This window comes from Ascaphus truei, chromosome 15 (genome assembly GCF_040206685.1).
Source record: "Ascaphus truei isolate aAscTru1 chromosome 15, aAscTru1.hap1, whole genome shotgun sequence".
NCBI classification, from domain to species: Eukaryota; Metazoa; Chordata; class Amphibia; order Anura; family Ascaphidae; genus Ascaphus; species Ascaphus truei.
The window spans coordinates 41,928,825-41,942,811 of NC_134497.1; the positions used below are offsets into that span (position 1 = coordinate 41,928,825).

General features: G+C 51.8%; 1 protein-coding gene across 1 annotated transcript in view; it reads left to right on the top strand.

Annotated features, from left to right (window-relative positions):
* The first annotated feature begins 3,334 nt into the window (after positions 1-3,334).
* Positions 3,335-13,987, top strand: part of LOC142466867 (uncharacterized) — a 25,072-nt gene continuing 14,419 nt past the window's right edge. Inside the window, exons 1-2 of the mRNA XM_075572406.1 lie at positions 3,335-3,443; positions 9,380-9,495. The gene's annotated coding sequence lies outside the window, so the exon portion shown is untranslated. The remainder of the gene's footprint in view (positions 3,444-9,379; positions 9,496-13,987) is intronic.

The following is a 13,987-nucleotide window of genomic DNA, read 5'->3' on the forward strand; positions in this document are numbered from 1 at the left end:
ATTCGGAACAGTCATGACTGATTATTAATGGTTCGAATTCTTTTATCATATTCTTTATCGATTAACTTAAGTGTTTTTCCTCTCTCATAAATAATCAGTTTGATTAAGTTCATGGAACAATCGTCCAAGATTCTTTAAAAAGTGATCGTTGTCTTTGCCAAAGGTGGGTTGCTTTAGGATTCGGAGACCTCTAGGAATTCTGTTGCAATCAATATATCGCTGCACTGTCTTCCGTTCTAAATGCAATTTCCTCTCGGCAAGCAATAATTTCTCTAGATCTTTAAACTGAGTTTTTATTGAGCTTCCAACATCCTTTTATTCGCAGACCGTCTCACAGACCTCGGAGAAAAGGAGGTCAAAACGCTCATCACATTTTTCCCTACAATTTTTTAAGCTCCACACCATAGTGAATACAATACACCAATACAATCTTTTTATCTTTTTGTTTTCCCAGCTACTATATTGCTTATATATTATGCATAATTATTTTAGTTCCTGTTTATACAGATGATTTTTTACTATTAAAGTTTTTTCATTCAAATGATCGTTGATAATACAGCCCATGTATCCCTGCCCACACCAGCTCAGATTGGAGAGTTTCCAAAATTCAGTGACCAATCGTGGCGAGATGGGGGGTATATACTAGCTATGTTAGTTATTGCATTTATTCCCTGATGAAGAGGAACTTATAGCCTTGAAACGCGTTGGAATTTTAATTTTCTCCCATCTACTGAGTGTTTGCTTAGTCCTCTGAGCCTCTGATACTTCACCCCGCTCCCCCTTTCGGATCCGTCATTTTGGTGCGACGTTCTCCAGTGACGTCACTCGAGTACCGACGGAAGCCGCAGAGACACACATGGAGTTAGTAGCTGTGGTGGAGATGCACTGAGACTGATTGAGCTTGTCTCTGGGGGACTCTGAAACCTGGGACCTGATTGCTGCCCTCACCGCACCCCACTTGTGGACTAGCCTTGTCACTGTGGTGACCTGCGAATCATCCTTACCTGTGGAGCCAGATGGCTGATGATCCGTGACTGTCCAGATCTTCATGTCGGTGTGGTGAATGAGTAATTTGTCCCATGAAATGCTGTTTTAATATTTCCCTGATGTACGCACATTACTTATCCTTGGTTGTTTAATACATTTATACCTTTGATATACTTCCCTATAAGCGTTGTGCGCTGTTTTCTTTTTGTTTTACCTGTTATAGCTCCTGGTGGTGCCGAGCCACCCCTTTTTTCAGCTGCAGACGCTCCTATACCAGTTTACGTATAATCTGTTTATTTATTAACACCTCAGTGCACTTTCACTCCAATTTAAGCACTTTATATGATTGCGCACTTATTACTCTTTTTGGTATCACTTCTAAGTGGGGATGCACTTTGTAATACGGACCTTTCAAATGTCAAAACCTGTGCCACGAACTAAGCCATTAAGTATGACAAAGGTTAAGATCCCTTCGAATGTTTCATCAGAAATTGAAAGTTTTACATTCCAAGTGCCGACCTTAGTAATTTCAGCGCCCTGTGCGGGGAAATATTTGGAACCCTCCCCCCCCCCCCACCGCCTTCCTAGAGTGCTCCACCTTTGTCACATAAACAAGCCAATTGATATAGAATAGATGTCTATTTGGGTATTTACATAGACGCTGCAATACCCTGTCTGTCACTATAAGCTACTGGTTCTCTGAGCTACCGGGTAGCTTGTTTATGTGATTACCTGATAGAAAAGTTTTACAGATAATTATTATTCTGCATCACTGGTCTCATAATATTTATAATATTTATGGAGATTTCTATGTGATTAACTTTAAGGATGCTCAATATTGGACAAGGTTAATACATACAGCTACAATATCTGTTTATTACTACTGGTCTGTATCCAGTTAGTACTCATTGTTACATTGTTATAAAATGGTGTGATATAAGTATTGAATTGCATTAATAGAATACTATATATCTTTATGTAGTGGTATTAAGTGGGTTATTTTATACTACTTTTCCTTTTAAGGATTATATCAAACAATACAATATCAAACAAACCCAATTTACCAGTACACCAATTGAGCTGCCCACTCTGGGGATTTTAACAAATCACTGTAAATATGTTATTCACTTACGTCGTTGTTTCTACAAATGTATTATTACATTTGTATTATTTTCTTAACTTATCTGTACTCTCTTTATCAAGTGTCATACTGAGGGTTTGACTGTTACCCAAATCAGTGGGAATATTGGTATTCCTTGACTTATTAAGTCACAATACATTCTGTGCGAGGGAGCAGGAAGGGTGGGGGTGGGGGCTCTGTGCCAGGGAGCAGGGGGGTGTTGGTGCCAGAGAGCAGGAGGGGGGGGGGGGCTCTGTGCCAGGGAGCAGGGGGTGGGCTCTGTGCCAGGGAGCAGGGGGGGACTCTGTGCCAGGGAGCAGAGGGGCAAGGGAGCTCGGTGCCAGAGAGCAGGGAGGCGGGGGAGCTCGGTGCCAGGGAGCAGCGGGGGGGGCGGGGGGCGGGGGGCGGGGCTCTGTGCGAGGGAGCAGGGGGGGGGCTCTGTGCGAGGGTACAGGGGGGGCTCTGGGCAAGGGTACAGGGGGGGCTCTGTGTGAGGGAGCAGGGGGGGCTCTGTGCGAGGGAGCAGGGGGGGCTCTGTGCGAGGGAGCAGGGGGGGGCTCTGTGCGAGGGAGCTGGGTGGGGGCTCTGTGCGAGGGAGCTGGGTGGGGGCTCTGTGCGAGGGAGCTGGGTGGGGGCTCTGTGCGAGGGAGCTGGGTGGGGGCTGTGTGGGGAGCTGGGGGTGTTTCTGTTTGAGGGAGCGGGGGGGGGGGTTTCTGTGTGAGGGAGTGGGGGGGTCTGTGTGAGGGAGCGGGGGGGGGGGTCTGTGTGAGGGAGCGGGGGGGTCTGTGTGAGGGAGTGGGGGGGGGTCTGTGTGAGGGAGTGGGGGGGGGGTCTGTGTGAGGGAGCGGGGGGGTCTGTGTGAGGGACACTTTTTATTATTTCATTTATTTTCCAAGTTAATAACATCAGGACAATCTGCATTTCAAAGACAAAACCAGCAGCCCTGCCAGAACAGGTGAGAGAGGAGTGTGTGTGTCCAGGTTACCTCCTTTATATCAACATCAGGCCAAAAGGGAGGCACTGAAGCAGCTTTACTGTTTTATATTAAGGACCATGTGGAGTATACACAGCTACATGCAGCAGAAACTACCTTTCCCTAGCACAGAGCCTGGAAATGTTACTGTCTTGTTTCTAATCTGCACAATATGTGACTAGTGATCGATTTTGAAGTCTACAAACTACAACTCCCATGATCCCCTTGGTGTGAGCATGCGCAGTAGGACACAGCTGTGACCTGGATGCAGTCAATGTCTCCACTTCCGGGAATGTGAAGAAGAAATAAAGTGGTGCAGGAAGCACAAAGGAACCTTACTTTGTATTCAAAGCATCAGAGCAGGTATATGCAAACACGTGGCGTTTCAAGACAGACACGTCCTCTCCTCAGACCATACACCTTACTGCAACAGTGACACTAACAAGTAAATATACCCCTAGGGGTTACACAATCACCTCATACCCATCACCTGTGTTTACAGCCGGGCAGCCACTTCCTGGTTGATGTCCGACGTCATCGTAGCGTCATATGACACCGATGAACCACGTCACCAAGCAAGCTGGAAAACGAATAACAAAATAGAGATTCACACAGGGACGGGTCAGCACATTTGCTGAACTGTGAAGTCAAATTGCCTATGTGACCCTGCTTCCCCCCCCTCCCCCCCCCCCCCTCTCTGGAAGATGTACTGCTGGCTACTGATGTCTGTGGTGTGGTCATACCTGTGATAGTTCAGGAGAGCTGAGTGTTCGCGGTGTTGTGGGGTAACAGGACAGGCTTTTGGTGATCTTTAGGTTCCGCTCAGTGTGTCAGTGCCTCCAGCTCCGGTGGCCACCAGGGTTCCCAGAGACAGTCCCCACCAGAGCAGACTTCTTTCATAGGGAGAAGGAGCGGCTCAGTGAGTAACGACACTGACTGGCAGTGAGAGTTGGAAGCAGGGAAACCTGGTTCAATTCCCGGTGTTGGCTCTTTGTGACCTTGGGCAAGTCACTTTTTCTCCCTGTGCCTCGGGCACCAAAAACATAGATTGTAAGCTCCACGGGGCAGGGACTGTGTCTGCAAAATGTCTCTGAAAAGCGCTGCGTACAACTAGCAGTGCTATACAAGAACATGCTATTATTATACCCCCCCCCAATAGACTGTAGACTCAGGTAGGGGTATACAAAAAAGGGATGCTTTATTTAGCAGCCACTGCTGGTGTCATACAGCAGATTGAGATGTGTCCCAGACCTCTGGATGATGCTTGCTCCTCTGATAATATTGAGGCCAAGCTCTTAGTTCTGATCTCTTTGTCACAGTCAGCCCAGGAGGGACTGACTGGCATGTCTCACCCCCAGACGGGAGAATGCCCCTATGATAGCCTGCCACAGCCTGTAGCTACTAAGGATTTACGTGACAGGAAGCAGAGAGGCAATCTGGACTATCCATGGCTACACATAAGTTAAACTTAAGTAACAGTCAATTGAAGAAACATGTATGCACTATATTGGTGCCATAAAGTATATTAAAGGACTATAAATTAGTCTGAAGAACTGGAAGCAGCCATGCTGATATTTTCTTTTCAATCATAGATGTTAAATGTTCATCATAGTTAAAAGATGGTTTAGTTTTATGAGCTGTCAAAAGCAGCATTATACACATTTATCTGGGCATAAGATAACCAGGCAAATTACAAATCGTTAAGGATATATAGATTAATGTAGACACAGAAACACATAGGCTAGATCATAAGTGTTATCTAGTAGCTTATTAATAATAATTGAGTATACTTAAGTGGGATAAACAGAATAGTACAATCCATAGCAGTCGTGGGCCAGAATGACAGAAGTGGAAACCTGTGTCTCTGGTATATCCACCCGCATTTATCTGGATTAATAGTGGAGGCTGACCTTACCGCAGGAACCAGTTTAGTTCAAGTCAATACTTACTTTAATAGGGAGATACTGCTGCTCCTGGAGAAGCCCCATGTGACAGGACCAGGAGCGAGCACACGTCAGTGGAACACATCTATATCTATAAGTCTGAAATAATGTTTGTGTGTGTATGTCTTCCCCCTGTGTGATTGGCCCTGTGTTCCCCCTGTGTCATTGGCCACGGACGCAACCCCCGCCCCCCTCACCCACCCCTCACATTGCACCTCTTGCCCTCACTTGGATTAGGAATCTCACTTAGCAGGATCATCCACAACACTACCACCAACCCCCCTCCCCCCGGTAACACCACTACCACCCGCCGCTTGGCCTCACCTCTCCCCCACCACCAACCCCCCTCCCCGGTCACAACACTACCACCCGCCGCTTGGCCTCACCTCTCCCCCACCACCAACCCCCCTCCCCCCGGTCACAACACTACCACCCGCCGCTTGGCCTCACCTCTCCCCCACCACCAACCCCTCTCCCCCCGGTCACAACACTACCACCCGCCGCTTTTCGGCGCCGACCTCACCTCTCCCCCACCACCAACCCCCCTCCGGTCACACCACTCTGTGTCCCTGTCTCCCGCTGAGTCCCCCTGCCCCCAGGTATCACCTCCACCTGCCCCCCCCCTGGGTAGCGCACCCCCATGCCCCCTGGGTGTCACCCCCCCACTGTCCCCTGTGTCGGTCCACCCCGGACCCTGCCCCCCCAACCCTTTCCCCGGTGCCCCCCTGTCACATGCGCATTGCATGTGTGCTCCAGCGGACTGGCGGTGTGCGCACGCTGCGGCTCCAGCCTGCGGCTGCTCCCGCTCATCGGGCACTTCAGTCTCCTCCCGACGCCGGCTCGCGCCCGTTCCGGGTTGCCGTGCGCTCGGCGGCCTCCGCTGCATGCTCCGCCCCCACACCTGGGACCGACCGGTCAGAGCGTCCGGACAGGAGAGAGGCGCCTTCTGGACCGGTGGGAGCGCGGAGACTGGACGGAGGTGGCTGGTGTCCGCCGGTGGGGGGAACGGGCGGGTCCTCACTGCATTTGTTGTGGGTGCCCGAGGACATTTGTGTGTGTGTGTATGTGTGTGTGACACTGTGTCTGTGTGTCTATGTGTGTGTGTGACTGTGTGTGTGTGTGTGTGTGTGTGTGTGTATGTGGCTCACTGGGTTTGTGTGTGTGGCACTGTGTGTGTCTCACGGTGTTTGTGGCACTGTGTACTGCGCACAGGGGGGGAGGACCGGAGCAGCACAGAAGGGGGGGGGGGGGAAGGACCACAGCTGCGCATGGGTGGGGGGAGGCGGAGAGAGACGAGGGGAACGGGGGGGGGGGGGGGGGGAAATAGCAAGAGGAAGGAGCGGGAGGTTTTGGTCCCGGGCAGCGCCGGGTCTCTCAGCTAGTATGAATATAAATGTGTTCCACTGACTGCATTACACTTGGATTTAGTGACCCCTCGAGACAACTTTGCCGATTGATCACAGGAGAACGGATCGCTCAGTAACTTAGCTAATCACTTGCCAGTGTTTGCATTGCAATGAAGGGGAAACATTTTTATTTATTTTTAAACGGCAGCTTAAACTGCTGCTTTAAATTCAACCCAGCGGCGGGAAAACATGAAATCACTTGGAGTACATGAGTTCCTTGAAAAGGATGAAATCACCATTTAACCCTTTGGGTTCCCTTTTGATGTAGCTGCTATGTCACCGCGTCTGGCCCCATGATGTAATAGCTACATCATAGTTATCCTGCTGGTTTTCCTAGGGGAGATTCTGTGCTCCTGTGCAGGGCAGGACGGATCTATCACTACGTGGGATGGAAGGGAGGGGTCTCCCCGTCCGTGCTGTCATCAGTGAGGGAGCGATCACCTGACCCCTCCGTCACTCAAAGGGTTAAAATAACTGTTTTATTTATTTGTGTATTGTGAAAGAAATCCTGTTCTGTATTTCTCCAGGAACATTTGTGTGTTTGACTAATGAGGACATTATAATTACTTTGTTTTCTATGGAAATTTAATTTTTTTTGTTAAGCGGGTTTTTTAACTTGACAATTGGCTACATTTAACCAATTAAATATGCCATTGTTGTTGGTTCACGTTCTTCCTAGGAGGGACTGCCCCTTTAAATACCATTTTCCTACTCTGCTTCACTTGAAATAAATCCTGAGATTACAATCCCATAGAAATTTGTACAATCCGCCTTTTCTCCTTGCTAGCTATCCTAAGTGCTCCTTTTCCTCTCACCCACACAAGTCTTTCCCCGTCTTTAGGAACACATGGCGATTGTTTTCGAAGCCTTATTTAGCCAGAGGCAGCTGTTGACATTATGGATAACTTTGGTTGCTGTCACCTACACTACTTTACATAGTTTACTGGACAGCTAATGCCAAATCTATATTCTCCAGAATATTACTCTGTGACCATTACCATCACTTATTGTCTTTCCAAATCCTTGCACAACCTCCCGAAACTACTGAAGAGACAGAAATATTCATTTAATTTATCCCCCAAACAGCTTGTCAAATTATTTCCCCAACACCCCCTCAGGAGAAGAGTTACCCGTCTCACATGGTTTCCCTTACTGTGTTTCTATTGCTGTTTGTGTTCTGTATCCCCCTTCCTCCTACACCCTTTATTTGCCTCCCAGGTACTGATCTGCAGATGGTTATTTTTCCTTATCCACTTTGCCTCCTCTGTTTACCAAACACTAGATTCACTAAAGTGCAATAGCCTCAATTGCACTTTAACAGCCACTCAAGTCAATGGCAATGAGCATGTGATCACAGCAGCTCTTTGCACCTCTCCCCTCACTCCTGTCTTCTAACAGCTTTGTTCAGCAACATTGCTGCCCGTATGTAGCTTTAGGCAATGGCCCCCGTGGTCACTGCTGCACGCACGCCTGGCGGCACGTGCACGGGTCAAATCTGTGGTCTATGTGGAGCGGTGCGGGATGTGGCCATGACGGGTTGGAGTTTCAAGGCCAAACCGACATTGTTACCTCATTAGACTGTGGCTCGAGGCTTTTTCTATAGTCAGTTTCCAAATCAGTCCAGGGCCAGTTATACTCTCAGGTTGCTATTGGAACACATTCATGCTACATCACCTTGTTACATCAACCCCACTTTGTTTCTGTTTAGTTCCACCGGAAGAAAACTCACCTTTGTGGCACTTGTGTCATCGTGTCGGAGACTTTTTAATTACAACAGTGTTTTTTATTTTTTAAGTAATAAGAAAGTAGTCACTGGTGTGTCCTGTGGCTCCCATTCAATTCCATTCTTCACACTGTGGGTACATACAAGTGAGGCATCGTATATACATTGCTCTTCTTTAACTTCTGTTCACCTCATAAACTGTAGAGAAGAAAGAAAAGACAAGTCACATTATTAACAACTTGTATCTTTTTTTATAAAATTGACATTACTTTGAGACCTCACTAACTGTCCCAATTTTAGGTTGGTAAATTGTCAGAGAAAGGCGGAAGAACAGAACCTTGTGGCGTTGCAGGACCACAGGAACATCTACTACAGAACCTGCACAGACCTCCCCCCCACACACAGAGCTCCTGGTCTGGTATGGAGATGAATATGGGAAAGAGCTTGGTATGAAGTGGGGTACATTGTGGAAAAGTAACGCGCCAGCACTAGGTAATCAGGAATATGTGTGTTGTGTGGTTTTTACATCTCTTATCTTATTACTGATGTTGAATTGTAAATATTGAATAGAATGAATATAGGTATGCATTGCATAGCGTTGGATAAGCCATTCGTTGTAAAGCGAAGCGTTGTAAAACGAGGACTGCCTGTATGTAACTATTAACAACTTGTATCTTTTTTTCAGCTCTTTATAAAATAGACATTACTTTGAGACCTCACTAACTGTCCCAATTTTAGGTTGGTAAATTGTGTGAGAGACGAGGAAGAACAGAACCTTGTGGCGTTGCAGGACCACAGGAAAATCTACTACAGAAAAGACAGAAAAACAAGGCGCACAACGCACTTAAAAGTCAAATTTACTCATAAAAAGATATACAAAGATATACAAAAGTGCCGTTTGTAGCTGTCTACTGGTGTGGTATACCCAATTACCAACTGCACATTTTTATTATATTGATGTACGCAGAACTTATATCTTTTTATGAGTAAATTTGACTTTTAATTTTACTTCACTATGTGCGTTGTGCGCCTTGTTTTTCTGTCTTTTCCATAGTTTCAGGGGTGTCGAGACACCCCCAAGAAGGGCTGCAGACGCACTAGTAGTGATCTTCCCACATTCAAGGTTGAACTTTTTTGATTATAATATCACTGTGCACTGCACATTGTTTATTGTGTTTCACTAATTACTAGCTGCGCACTAATCACCTATTCTTTAATCTACTACAGAACCTGCACAGACCTCCCCCCACACACAGAGCTCCTGGTCTGGTATGGAGATGAATATGGGAAAGCGCTTGGTATGAAGTGGGGTACGCTGTGGAAAAGTAACGCGCCAGCACTAGGTAATCAGGAATATGTGTGTTGTGTGGTTTTTACATCTCTGTTGTCTTATTACTGATGTTAAATTACAAATATTGATAGATCTGCATACAGCATTACAGGTCAACTAGAACTTAATATCACTAAACCTGACTTTCAAAGGGCCGGATATATCAAGTTGCGGTGACCAAAAATGCCGTATTACCGCCCATAAAAAAGCGCCTTATTATTATCGTGCAATGAATCAGCGTTGCAGCACCAAAAATAAAGCACTTTTTAGTGGACCCATTAAAAGCATTGAATCAGATGAAAATGTGGTATTATGTTTTTTAAGTAAAAACTGCCATACATCAAGTTTTGATATTTATCGGAATGAGATGAACAGCAGAAATACCGCAAATATTTTATCACCTACTCCAGCCTGGCGTTAGCCCTGTCTTTCCTATGTGCTGCAGTACTCCAGTAATGCATTGCCATTGTAGTCACTAAGGTAATTAAGGGATCAACCTCTCTCAGCACCACAACTCCCCCCCCCCCCCCAGGGAGACATAACCACCCTCCCCGGGGCAACTACTGCATCCCCTACCCCCGCCCCCTCTTCTAGACTAATGCCCAATATCCGATATAGACAAATGTGGTTTTAAACATTAACAAAATATACACATACATATAAACAAAACAAAAACTTTCAAAATACATTGTACACACAAAACCATTGACTCGCGGTGGATTACTAGGCCCTCTCAATGGGGGGCCCAGATATCCACATTGGCGATAAATGGTAACCCAGTAATAAATAAATACATCAACAATATTAAAATACATTTAAAAAAATTTTTAATTACCTCTGTGGCTAATCGATAAGGCAGAGATTCCCAACCAGGGTTCTGCGGAGCAGTCTCAGGGATTCTGCCTATGGACCGTGGGCCACCCGCACTCACTGTGTGGTCCGTGAGGGGTTTCCTGCCCCACCTCTCACTTCCCCCACACCCCCCCCAGAGCCTGCTCTCAGGACTGCAGGGTAGGAGCGTGCTCTATTAGTGTGACCTGGCACCTCCAGTCAGTGGTGGGATTCAAAATTATTAGCAACAGGTTCTCTCTCACGGGGGGGGGGGGGAGAGAAGAGGTGGGGTGGGGAAGAGGTGGGGGGGGGAAGAGAGGTGTGGGGGGAGAAGAGAGGTGTGGGGGGAGAAGAGAGGTGTGGGGGAGAAGAGAGGTGTGGGGGGAGAAGAGAGGTGTGGGGGGGGAAGAGAGGTGTGGGGGGGGAAGAGAGGTGTGGGGGGGGGAAGAGAGGTGTGGGGGGGGAAGAGAGGTGTGGGGGGGGAAGAGAGGTGTGTGGGGGGGAAGAGAGGTGTGTGGGGGGGAAGAGAGGTGTGTGGGGGGGAAGAGAGGTGTGTGGGGGGGAAGAGAGGTGTGTGGGGGGGAAGAGAGGTGTGGGGGGGGAAGAGAGGTGTGGGGGGGGGAAGAGAGGTGTGGGGGGGGAAGAGAGGTGTGGGGGGGAAGAGAATGGAGGTGTGTGGGGGGGGAATGGAGGTGTGTGGGGGGGAATGGAGGTGTGTGGGGGGGAATGGAGGTGTGTGGGGGGGGAATGGAGGTGTGTGGGGGGGGAATGGAGGTGTGTGGGGGGGAATGGAGGTGTGTGGGGGGGAAGGGAGGTGTGTGTGGGGGGGAAGGGAGGTGTGTGGGGGGGGAAGAGAGGTGTGTGGGGGGGAAGAGAGGTGTGTGGGGGGGGGGTGGAGGTGTGTGGGGGGGGGAAGAGAGGTGTGGGGGGGGGGAGAGGTGTGGGGGAGGGGAAGAGAGGTGGGGGGAGGGAGGAGAGGGGGGGAGAGAGGGGGTGGGAAGTGAGGTGTGTGGGGGGGGAAGAGAGGTGGGGGGGGAAGAGAGGTGGGGGGGAAGAGAGGTGTGGGGGGGTGAGAGGTGGTGGGGGGGGGAAGAGAGGTGTGGGGGGGTGAGAGGTTGTTGGGGGGAAGAGAGGTGTGGGGGGAAGAGAGGTGGGGGGAAGAGAGGTGTGGGGGGGGTGAGAGGTTGTTGGGGGGAAGAGAGGTGTGGGGGGGGTGAGAGGTGGTGGGGGGGAAGAGAGGTGTGGGGGGGTGAGAAGTGTGTGGGGAGGTGAGAGGTGTGTGGGGAGGTGAGAGGTGGTGGGGGGAAGAGAGGTGTGGGGGGAGGGAGGAGAGGTGGGAGGGGAAGAGAGGTGTGGGGGGAGGGAGGAGAGGTGGGAGGGAAGAGAGGTGGGGGGAGGGAGGAGAGGTGGGGGGGTGAAGAGAGGTGGTGGGGGGGTGAAGAGATGTGGTGGGGGGGTGAAGAGAGGTGGGGGGGGGAATAGAGGTGGGGGGAGGGAAGAGAGGTAGGGGGGGAAGAGAGGCGGTGGGGGGAGAGGTGTGGGGGGGTGAAGAGAGTTGTGGGGGGTGAAGAGAGGTGGTGGGGGGAGGGAAGAGAGGTAGAGGGGGGAAGAGAGGTGGTGGTGGGGGGGGGAGAGGTGGGGGGGGGAGGAGAGAGGTGTGGTGGGGGGAAGAGAGGTGTGGTGGGGGGAAGAGAGGTGTGGAGGGGGGAAGAGAGGTGTGTGTAGGGGAAGAGAGGTGGGGGGGAAGAGAGGTGGGGGGGGAAGAGAGGTGTGGGGGGGAAGAGAGGTGTGGGGGGGGAAGAGAGGTTGGGGGAAGAGAGGTGTGGGGGGAAGAGAGGTGGGGGGGAAGAGAGGTTTGGGGGGTGAAGAGAGGTGTGGGGGAAGAGAAGTGGGGGAAGAGGTAGGAGGGAAGAGAGGTGTGGGGGGGGGAAGAGAGGTGTGGGGGGGGGAAGAGAGGTGGTGTGGGGGGTGAGAGGTTGTGGGGGGGGAACAGAGGTGTGGGGGGGTGAGAGGTGGTGGGGGGGAAGAGAGGTGTGGGGGGGGAAGAGAGGTGTGGGGGGGTGAGAGGTGGTGGGGGGAAGAGAGGTGGTGGGAGGAGAGGTGGTGGGAGGAGAGATGGGGGGTGAAGAGGGGGGAAGAGAGGTGTGGGGGGGGGGAAGAGAGGTGTGGGGGTGGAAGAGAGGTGGGGGGGTGAAGAGAGTTGTGGGGGGTGAAGAGAGGTGGTGGGGGGAGGGAAGAGAGGTAGAGGGGGGAAGAGAGGTGGTGGTGGGGGGGGAGAGGTGGGGGGGAGGAGAGAGGTGTGGTGGGGGGAAGAGAGGTGTGGAGGGGGGAAGAGAGGTGTGTGGGGGGAAGAGAGGTTTGGGGGGGGGAAAGAGAGGTGGGGGGGAAGAGAGGTGGGGGGGAAGAGAGGTGGGGGGGAAGAGAGGTGTGGGGGGAAGAGAGGTGTGGGGGGGAAGAGAGGTGGGGGGGAAGAGAGGTTTGGGGGGTGAAGAGAGGTGGGGGGGAAGAGAAGTGGGGGGGAAGAGAGGTGGGGGGGAAGAGAGGTGTGGGGGGAAGAGAGGTGTGGGGGGGAAGAGAGGTGGGGGGGAAGAGAGGTTTGGGGGGTGAAGAGAGGTGGGGGGGAAGAGAAGTGGGGGGGAAGAGAGGTAGGAGGGAAGAGAGGTGTGGGGGGGGGAAGAGAGGTGTGGGGGGGGAAGAGAGGTGGTGTGGGGGGTGAGAGGTGGTTGGGGGGAACAGAGGTGTGGGGGGGTGAGAGGTGGTGGGGGGGGGACAGAGGTGTGGGGGGGAAGAGAGGTGTGGGCGGGGAAGAGAGGTGTGGGGGGGGTGAGAGGTGTGGGGGGGGGAAGAGAGGTGGGGGGGGGAAGAGAGGTGGGGGGGGAAAGAGAGGTGGGGGGGGAAGAGAGGTGGGGGGGGAAGAGAGGTGGTGGTGGGGGGGAGAGGTGGGGGGGGGAGGAGAGAGGTGTGGTGGGGGGAAAAGAGGTGTGGTGGGGGGAAGAGAGGTGTGGTGGGGGAAGAGAGGTGTGGAGGGGGGAAGAGAGGTGTGTGGGGGGGGAAGAGAGGTGTGTGGGGGGGAAGAGAGGTGGGGGGGAAGAGAGGTGTGGGGGGAAGAGAGGTGTGGGGGGAAGAGAGGTGTGGGGGGGACAGAGGTGTGGGGGGGAAGAGAGGTGTGGGGGGGAAGAGAGGTGGGGGTGAAGAGAGGTGGGGGGGAAGAGAAGTGGGGGGAAGAGAGGTAGGAGGGAAGAGAGGTGTGGGGGGAAAGAGAGGTGTGGGGGGGGGGAAGAGAGGTGGTGTGGGGGGTGAGAGGTGGTGGGGGGGGAACAGAGGTGTGGGGGGGTGAGAGGTGGTGGGGGGGGACAGAGGTGTGGGGGGGAAGAGAGGTGTGGGGGGGAAGAGAGGTGTGGGGGGGGTGAGAGGTGTGGGGGGGGGGAAGAGAGGTGGGGGGGGGAAGAGAGGTGGGGGGGAAGAGAGGTGGTGGTGGGGGGGAGAGGTGGGGGGGAGGTGAGAGGTGTGGGGGGGGGGAAGAGAGGTGGGGGGGGGGGAAGAGAGGTGGGGGGGGAAGAGAGGTGGTGGTGGGTGGGAGAGGTGGGGGGGGAGGAGAGAGGTGTGGTGGGGGGAAGAGAGGTGTGGTGGGGGGAAGAGAGGTGTGGAGGGGGGAAGAGAGGTGTGTGGGGGGA